The sequence below is a fragment of the Caretta caretta genome, chromosome 14 (genome assembly GCF_965140235.1).
Source record: "Caretta caretta isolate rCarCar2 chromosome 14, rCarCar1.hap1, whole genome shotgun sequence".
Classification (NCBI taxonomy): Eukaryota; Metazoa; Chordata; order Testudines; family Cheloniidae; genus Caretta; species Caretta caretta.
In genome coordinates this window covers 42,402,581-42,410,034 of record NC_134219.1, presented here as the reverse complement: position 1 = coordinate 42,410,034, position 7,454 = coordinate 42,402,581, and the positions used below count along the sequence as shown (strand labels likewise).

At 42.5% G+C, this 7,454-nt stretch overlaps 1 long non-coding RNA gene across 1 annotated transcript; it reads left to right on the top strand.

Moving 5' to 3' along the window:
• The first annotated feature begins 344 nt into the window (after positions 1 to 344).
• Positions 345 to 7,035, top strand: LOC142069269 (uncharacterized). The gene is made up of 4 exons (XR_012665042.1): positions 345 to 614; positions 1,569 to 1,688; positions 3,351 to 3,698; positions 6,110 to 7,035. It is a non-coding gene; the product is annotated as an uncharacterized LOC142069269 (long non-coding RNA).
• Positions 7,036 to 7,454: the final 419 nt, after the last annotated feature.

The window sequence follows — 7,454 nt, the reverse complement described above, 5'->3', positions numbered from 1 at the left end:
GTTGTTGGCTGGGGGGGGGGGGGGGGTTGCCATTTAGTTTATATTATTCAGCAAAAGCTTTTCTCTTTTTGAAATCCGGACTGGGCTGAGAGTCCGCTGTTCAGGTGACCCAGTTACCTGAATCCAGGCCTGATTTCAGAGAGAATCTGCTTCCTGCTTTTGCTGAATCTAATAAACTAAATAGAAAAAAAAACAACCAAAAACAACATTCCCCCCCACAACAACAAAGTCCCTTTATGTTAAATTTTAATATAAAGTTCCGGTCCCCCCCCCCACTGGCGGCCCTGCGGGACTGGGGCTGTGTCTTTAAGAGGAGACTCTCCCCTCCCCCGGGACAGGGGTTGGACTGAGGCAATTTCCAGTTTTACTTTCACTGTCCCCGGGCGAAGGTTGCGAGCCCAGCGCACGTTTATCGATCGGAGCAAACCCCGTTTCTGTTCACAACCTTCCCCGGAGAAGCCCCGAGACAAAACTGCAGCTCCTCGATCGCCAGAATGAGCTGAGCCGCCTCCGTGACCGACGGGAACAGGCACCGAGCATGGGACTGTCCCAGCCAGAGGAGCCAAGTCTGGCCACACCCGGGAGATGTTAAACTTCTCAGAAGACCCAACCAGGTGGGTTAATTTGCTCCAGAAGGACTGTTTCTAACGTCTAATGCACCAGCCTTATTGCTGGGACAGATTATTCAAAACACAAGGAGTAAATAATCCTGTGAGAATTTGTTTCTCTCTTTCTGGGAACTTGACAGTACATCTACGTTCAAAGTGAGGGACTGTCACATACATTGCGGATTGTTTTCACAGCAATGTAACACGAGACTTTTACAGCTTGTTGAATTCGTCATTTCTTTGTTTTGCTGAATTTTATTCAAGAGCAGTGGGTCCAAGACTGTTCTTGGGAGAGATCTGTAACTTCCTCTATTTTGAATACAGAAAATTTCCTGCACCAAACCCAGCGGCCATCAGTCTAGTTTTCTGCCTCTGCTGACGTGGCAGTTTCCCACTCTTGGCCCCATGTCCGCCACCAGCCTCAGCCCCTTGGCCCCTGTCTGTGTCCCTGCACCCCTGGAGACACAGCCCTGGTCCCAGCCCCAGCTCTGAGGGGAGGGGGCGGAGGCCATGGAGAGGGGTAAGGGGGGCATGAGGTGAAAAGTTTGGGGGAGTTTCACTGGCTTTCAGCACCCACACTTTAAAAACTGTTCAAGTGCCACTGCAGACAACACAAGACAACACACGAATCTTTCTCTCTCTCACACACACACTTTCTCATTCCTTAAAACTTTTTTCTCCATTGATGGAATTACTGCCAACTTCTCCACTGTTCTGACTTTCTTTTTTTAATGTGGATTTTGTAGAGATGGGAAAAAATCAGGCCCATAAAGGAAACACACTTTCCATTTTAATGCAATGGCTGTTCTCACTCCAAATATGAGGGAGTTCACTTAACAATGCATTTGTCCCTTTTTTATTCACTGTGCCTTCTTTAATGTTTGACTTTTTAATAATTTAATGTTAGTCAGTGTTATGCTCACTATGGAAAGTTTTTTCCTCCTTCTTCCTGTTTTCTAGGTCAAGTTACAGTGAAGAAGATGAAGGTTCTCTCATTCTGCCACAGCTCCAGAGCCAGCTCTCCTCTCCCTGGGTTTATTGTTTTCTTCCTTACTTCTTATGTTCACAAGATGGAATCAGGTAGGAATCCGCACTGTGTCTGCTGAATCTTAGGGGATTAATTTAAGCCCCTGAAGTGCCTTAACAACATGCTTCACTCAAAGTCAGTGTAACAACTCACAGTGTATAAACTTCACCCCACAGCAAGATCAGCACCTTCATTATTCAATTTTTGCCCTGATTGTGTTGCTCCTGGGTGATTTTATTTGCTCCTGGGACAGTGCACAGGTCTGTTTCTTCACACAAGTATTTTTAAAAGATTGTCAAAGATGCCCAGGGAATTCGGAGGACACTTATTGAAGAGTTTAATAATAAGAATAAGAAATAAGAAAATCAAATAACTTAGTGGGTTTCAGATGTAAAAAAAAAACAAAAAGATCAGAGCCATAATTTGAGACTAATGTGCACAAAAACAAAAGAAAAACCAGAATATAATGATGTTGCGTGACTTTTTTTTAATTGGGCCTGTTAGCTAATCCATACATGTTAGGTGTAGTACACACTGTATTATTAGGCATTATATGCACAGTAGTCCCATAATATACATATGGGAGAGAGAGAGGGAGAGAGTTGGGAAGTTAACTTGAATGTTTTATGTTCTCCCCACAATTCTGTTCACTGATATTGAATATCCCACTTTACAATTCTGAAGTTAGTGTTCACAATAGAAAATAGGAAGCCTATCAAGGCCATGAAAGGTGTATCCTAGCAGTGGTTGGGATGTACCTCTACACCCACCTGGTTTGGAATGTGGTATCCAAAAAAAAGGGGTTAAGGAAGGTACCGAACAACAAGTTAAGGAACTGATGGGTTGGGTCCCAGGTGACGTATAAAGTGCTTTTTCACTTGTAAACAGCCACGGTATAAGTGGGTTTGTGGGGACATGCTGTGAGATAAGAATTGCTTCCCAGGAGGAGGGTATGGATGTCTGGTTTCCGAAGTGCACCGTTTTGTCTTTAGGCAATAATGTTCACAAAGTCTGGTTATTTGGTCTCTTGAGCATGTGAAGTATTGAACCATAATAGCCCCCAAATTGGCTCTAGCAATAGGGCCATGCCTCAGGAACACCTTGGTGAAAGAACACCAAATATGGCTCACCAACCCTACTCTTATTCCTGCTGAGGCCCAGCAAATTTCATGGCAATGTCAGTAAGCGTGTCAATTTGAGAGCACTCAGAAAAACGGGATGTTGAATAGTAAGTTTATTTCAACTATACACTGAGCATGTCCATACTCAGCTCTCTGCCTCAGTTTCTCTGATGTGTGACTGTGACATGGACTGAATACACTTGTCTTCAGCTTCTCACCCCATGTCAGCACTGTGTGCCTCTGTCATGCACTGAACCTACCAATTCTCAGCTCCCCACTCTCCGTCCCATGATCTGTGTCTGGGTCACGCACCAAGCTTGCCTGTTATCAGCTCCATGCCCCATCTCAGTGCTGTGTGCTGTGCCATACACACAGGCTGAGTATTCTTATAACAGAGCCCCAGTCCAACTGCCCATGAGCGCTGCTTTCTCTTAGGCATTCAGGCTGAAATGTTCCATGCCAGGTGTCTGTCGCTGGCTGAAGTTTTTGGAAAGTTTATCTGAAATGGAACCTCTTGACTGTGTCCTTCATATCAAATTGACATTTTCCTCTGACCTGCTTTCTGTTGTTTTTGTTGTCCTGGTGGATTTCCAGCAAAGTTCACAGTGATTGGACCTCGTGACCCTGTCACTGCCATCCTGGGTCAGGAAACTGTGTTACCCTGTCACCTGTCCCCCCAGATGAGCGCTGCAAACATGGAGGTGAGATGGTTCCGCTCTGCGGTTTCAACCATTGTGCACCTGTACCGTGATGGGAAGGATCAGTATGAAGGGCAGGTGCCAGAGTATCGGGGAAGGACAGAGCTTTTGAAAGCCGGACTCACAGATGGAAATGTTCACTTGAGGATTCTCAATATCAGACCCTCTGATGAAGGACAATACCACTGCTTTGTTCAAGATGGTACTTTTTATGAAGAAGCCGTATTGGAACTGCGGGTAGCAGGTCAGTGCCTTGTGTCAGTTTTAGCTTTGTGTGGTCTTTCCTATTACAACAACTGTGACTCCCTGCTTGTGAAATATTTTACAATAACACAGCATATCTAAATTTCAGCAAACAGCCACTTTCATACTTGGGAAAATATGCTGAAAACTTTCCCAACATGTTATTAAACACATTTTCAGGATGGCCAAGGCACTTTCTTGCCCAATCTTGATTGACTCCCAAAAGGAGTCTTCAGTTAAGAGGGAAAGGACTTCTTGACAACTATGGCCTTCCAGTTGCTCTGCAGTCATTTCTAGGATGTGTGGCTAAGGTAGGACTGACAGACATTTGTGGCCTTCTGATGGGTTGGTTGTTGCTTCGGGGTGTAGTTAAAATCAAATGCAGTGTTCTTATTTGCTGACACTGTATAATGGTGATGGTGGGGGTGGGGGTGATGGGTTCCCCCCAGGTACCACCGGGAACTGGGGTACAGCTGAGACCTCTGTCTCACCAATCTGGGTTCCCTCTTGCACTGTGACATTATGGCAAGCTGTAAAGCCCTCAACACTTGCACTCACACCAACATCCAGAGGCGGGACCACACCCAGCTGTGTTCATGAATGCATCTGGCCAGGCACTCATGGACCAACAATAGCGAGGCTTCAGCCAAAACACACCCCAGCACCCCAACCTAGGACCCACCCTGGTCAAAAGCCTGACCAGTAAAGATTATTACAATTACCCAGTTTTCCCCTCCCTCAGTGTGGAGAGGAATATGCACAAAATCTTTGTTAACTGAGCTGAGATTTTGCCCGAACACTTCACTCAAACCACACTGTTTTACATTAAATTTAAAAAAAAAAAAGAGATTTATTAACTACAGAAAGATAGATTATAAATCAAAGCAAACGGATCAAACAGTTTCTGTTTGAAACAGAAACTGCTCTCATTGTAACAGAACATTCAAACCAAAACTTGTCCTGTTGCATCAGGAACACCGTTCTCAATCAAGAAAAGGAATCAGCAGTTTATATAGCAGGTCAGTCACCATCCAAATCCCACACTGAACTCACCACCACTAGAAACCAAACAAAATATAGGAAGAAAAGAACGGAAATATCTGTGGTGGATATTTCATAATCCACGTACAAACACAGAATATGGGAGGCTGGTGTCTTTACAGGGTCACAGTTTAGGGAACTTGATCCCCTTAATTGTGAGTATTTAGACTATACACATTTTTAGAGGAAATTTTCACTCAATCCACTGATTCAGTAGGTTCCTGTAACCTTAAATTCACCTTAATTTTTTGGAATGTGATAAATTTTGTACTCTGGCTTGATTGTGATCTGTAGAGCCCTGTAAACCCACAGATATATATTCGCAGATACCCTCATCATTTTGGGGGGTTTGCAGATTGGATGCGGATACCAATTTTGTATCCACGCAGGGCTCTAGTGATCTGTTCACTTCCCAACTTCATTACTTGTGTGAAATGTCACCTAAGTCATGTGATATTGTTTTTCTGATCTTCAATGGGACTTGTGCTCCTTAATTACTTTGGTCTGGATCCACTAGAGGACTCATTTTACCCCTTGTCTACACACAAAAGATGCACTGATTAACTAGTTAAGCAATGCTATCCGCTTGTGTGAAAACACCTTGTATAAATTTCAGAGTGCCCTTAATAGATTTAGTTTCAGTCAATTTTTTATCGACTTTAACTAAATGGAGATAGAGAGCTATGAAGCTGATTTATGATTTAAGGTTTTGTGCATCAATTTATTTAAATTGGTGCAACCCTGATATGTTGTCAACTCTTGAACCAATTTAAGAATGACTCCATAAGAGGGTTGGCCCAGGTTCACTAAATCAGAGCACAAACCATGTGTGGAAAAGACACCAGGCACATTTGAAAATTCCATCCTGTTTAGATGACCGAATCACTGTGAACACAAGAAGAGCAAATGGAAATTAGTTAATTTGCTGCACAAGTGCTTGGACAAATTGTGATTATGGTTTTTCCCAATATTAGGAGGTAACAGTGGATTTTTCAAAAATATGCTAATTAATCTGGCAGTTTCTGAATATTGCTTACTGTTAAGGGCCAAATCCTTTTCTGGTATAAGCCTATTGGAATCAATGGGGTTTTATGAGCAGAGAATTTGCCCCTGATCTCTATGGCACTCTGAGTAGCAATGAATCAAATCAGGGCTGTGTTTTCAAGGATAAATGAGTGGTAAAGCTGTGTTGATTGGAGCCATATTTAAAATCAGTTTCTGGTCTTTTGTGTCATGTGGGCATGGCCATTCTTTCACTCTTAGCTCACACAAATCCTGCTGGGCACTATTTATGTATTTGTTTGAAAAAAAAAATCTGCTTTTAGTCACCACTTCCAAACTAAGGCAAGCCTTGGGTGTTTTCTTTTTCAGATCCCTTTTTCCCGAGGGTAAATCCCTGGATGGTGGTGCCGAGTGTGACCCTGGTGGTTTTGTTTGTTTTCATTGGCCTCACTGTTTCTCTCTTTAAAATGAAAGGTAAATATCAGAGGGAGAGATATACTGTAAAGATTTTATTCTAATAAATAAATAAGGGCAATTTAGAAATTTAACATAAAAAGAACGTGTGATCTGCTGATCTGGTCCTAAAAAAAGAAGAAGAATGCTCCACTTTTCCCTCAGCCCAGCTCCCACCCAATTGCAGCTCCACTCCCCGCCTGCCCTGCCTCCAGCCCAACTCTGCCCACAATCCCTCGCCACTCCCAGCCCTCTATTTCCAGCTCTTCCCTTATCCCCAGCTCTGCTTTCAGCCCAAGCTCCTGGATTCAGCCAACTGTGATGTAATGGAGGGGGGAGGAGGGGCTGAGAGAGACGCTACTACTGGTAAGTGGGACTCGTGACAGGAAAAGTTTGGGCACCACTGGTCTAGTCTGATCTCCGTAAGAGGAATTTGAAGAGAAATAATCTCTCAGTCTTAACTGTCATATTGATGATAATGAGAAATAAAAGATAAGAAAAGGGAAACTCCTAACCAACAATATGGGTATTTCTGTTTAATTTTTGGGCAAACGAGATATAGAAATTGGTAAGTGTCATAATCCGTCCTCTGAAAAGGATTTTTTTTTTTTTTTTTTTTTTTGGTAATTGGATCTTCATGTGGGAGTTGGTTTAAATGGTTTGGAGTTGTTTGATCTTAAATTTAACTTTTACAATTTTGTTACAATACGAAACCCTTGTTTGTTTACTTGCTTTTTATTATTATACTTTCTTGTGGGGTTTAATGTAATTGTATAAAATGTGGAGAAGCTCTAATTTGGGTAGATTTCACACCAAAATCTAATTTGAAAAACTGATAAGCAATGGAGTCACAGAGTTTCAGAGCAGAAGAGAGCCCTGGATCCTCTTCTCTGATGTCCTGAAAAGGAGGTTGATTTCCCTCAGCCTTCATTGTCATACTGATGATAAAGAGAAATAAAATATAAGGAAAGGGAAACACCTAACAAAAATATCTATTTATTTCGCTCTCATTTTTAGACAAACGAGATAAAGAAATAAGTAAGTATCATTATGCTTCCTATGACAAGAAACTTTTAGTACCAGTTTGGATTCTAATGTGGGAGTTTGTGTAGCAGTGGTGGAGGTGTTTGATTTTAAATTTAACTTAACATTGCTGCAGTACGAAGCCTTTTAGTTTGCTAACTTGGTTATTATTATCAGGCTTTTGGGAAGGTGTGTGTGTGGGGGGGCGTCAACTTCAATATAGCTTTATAAAACATGG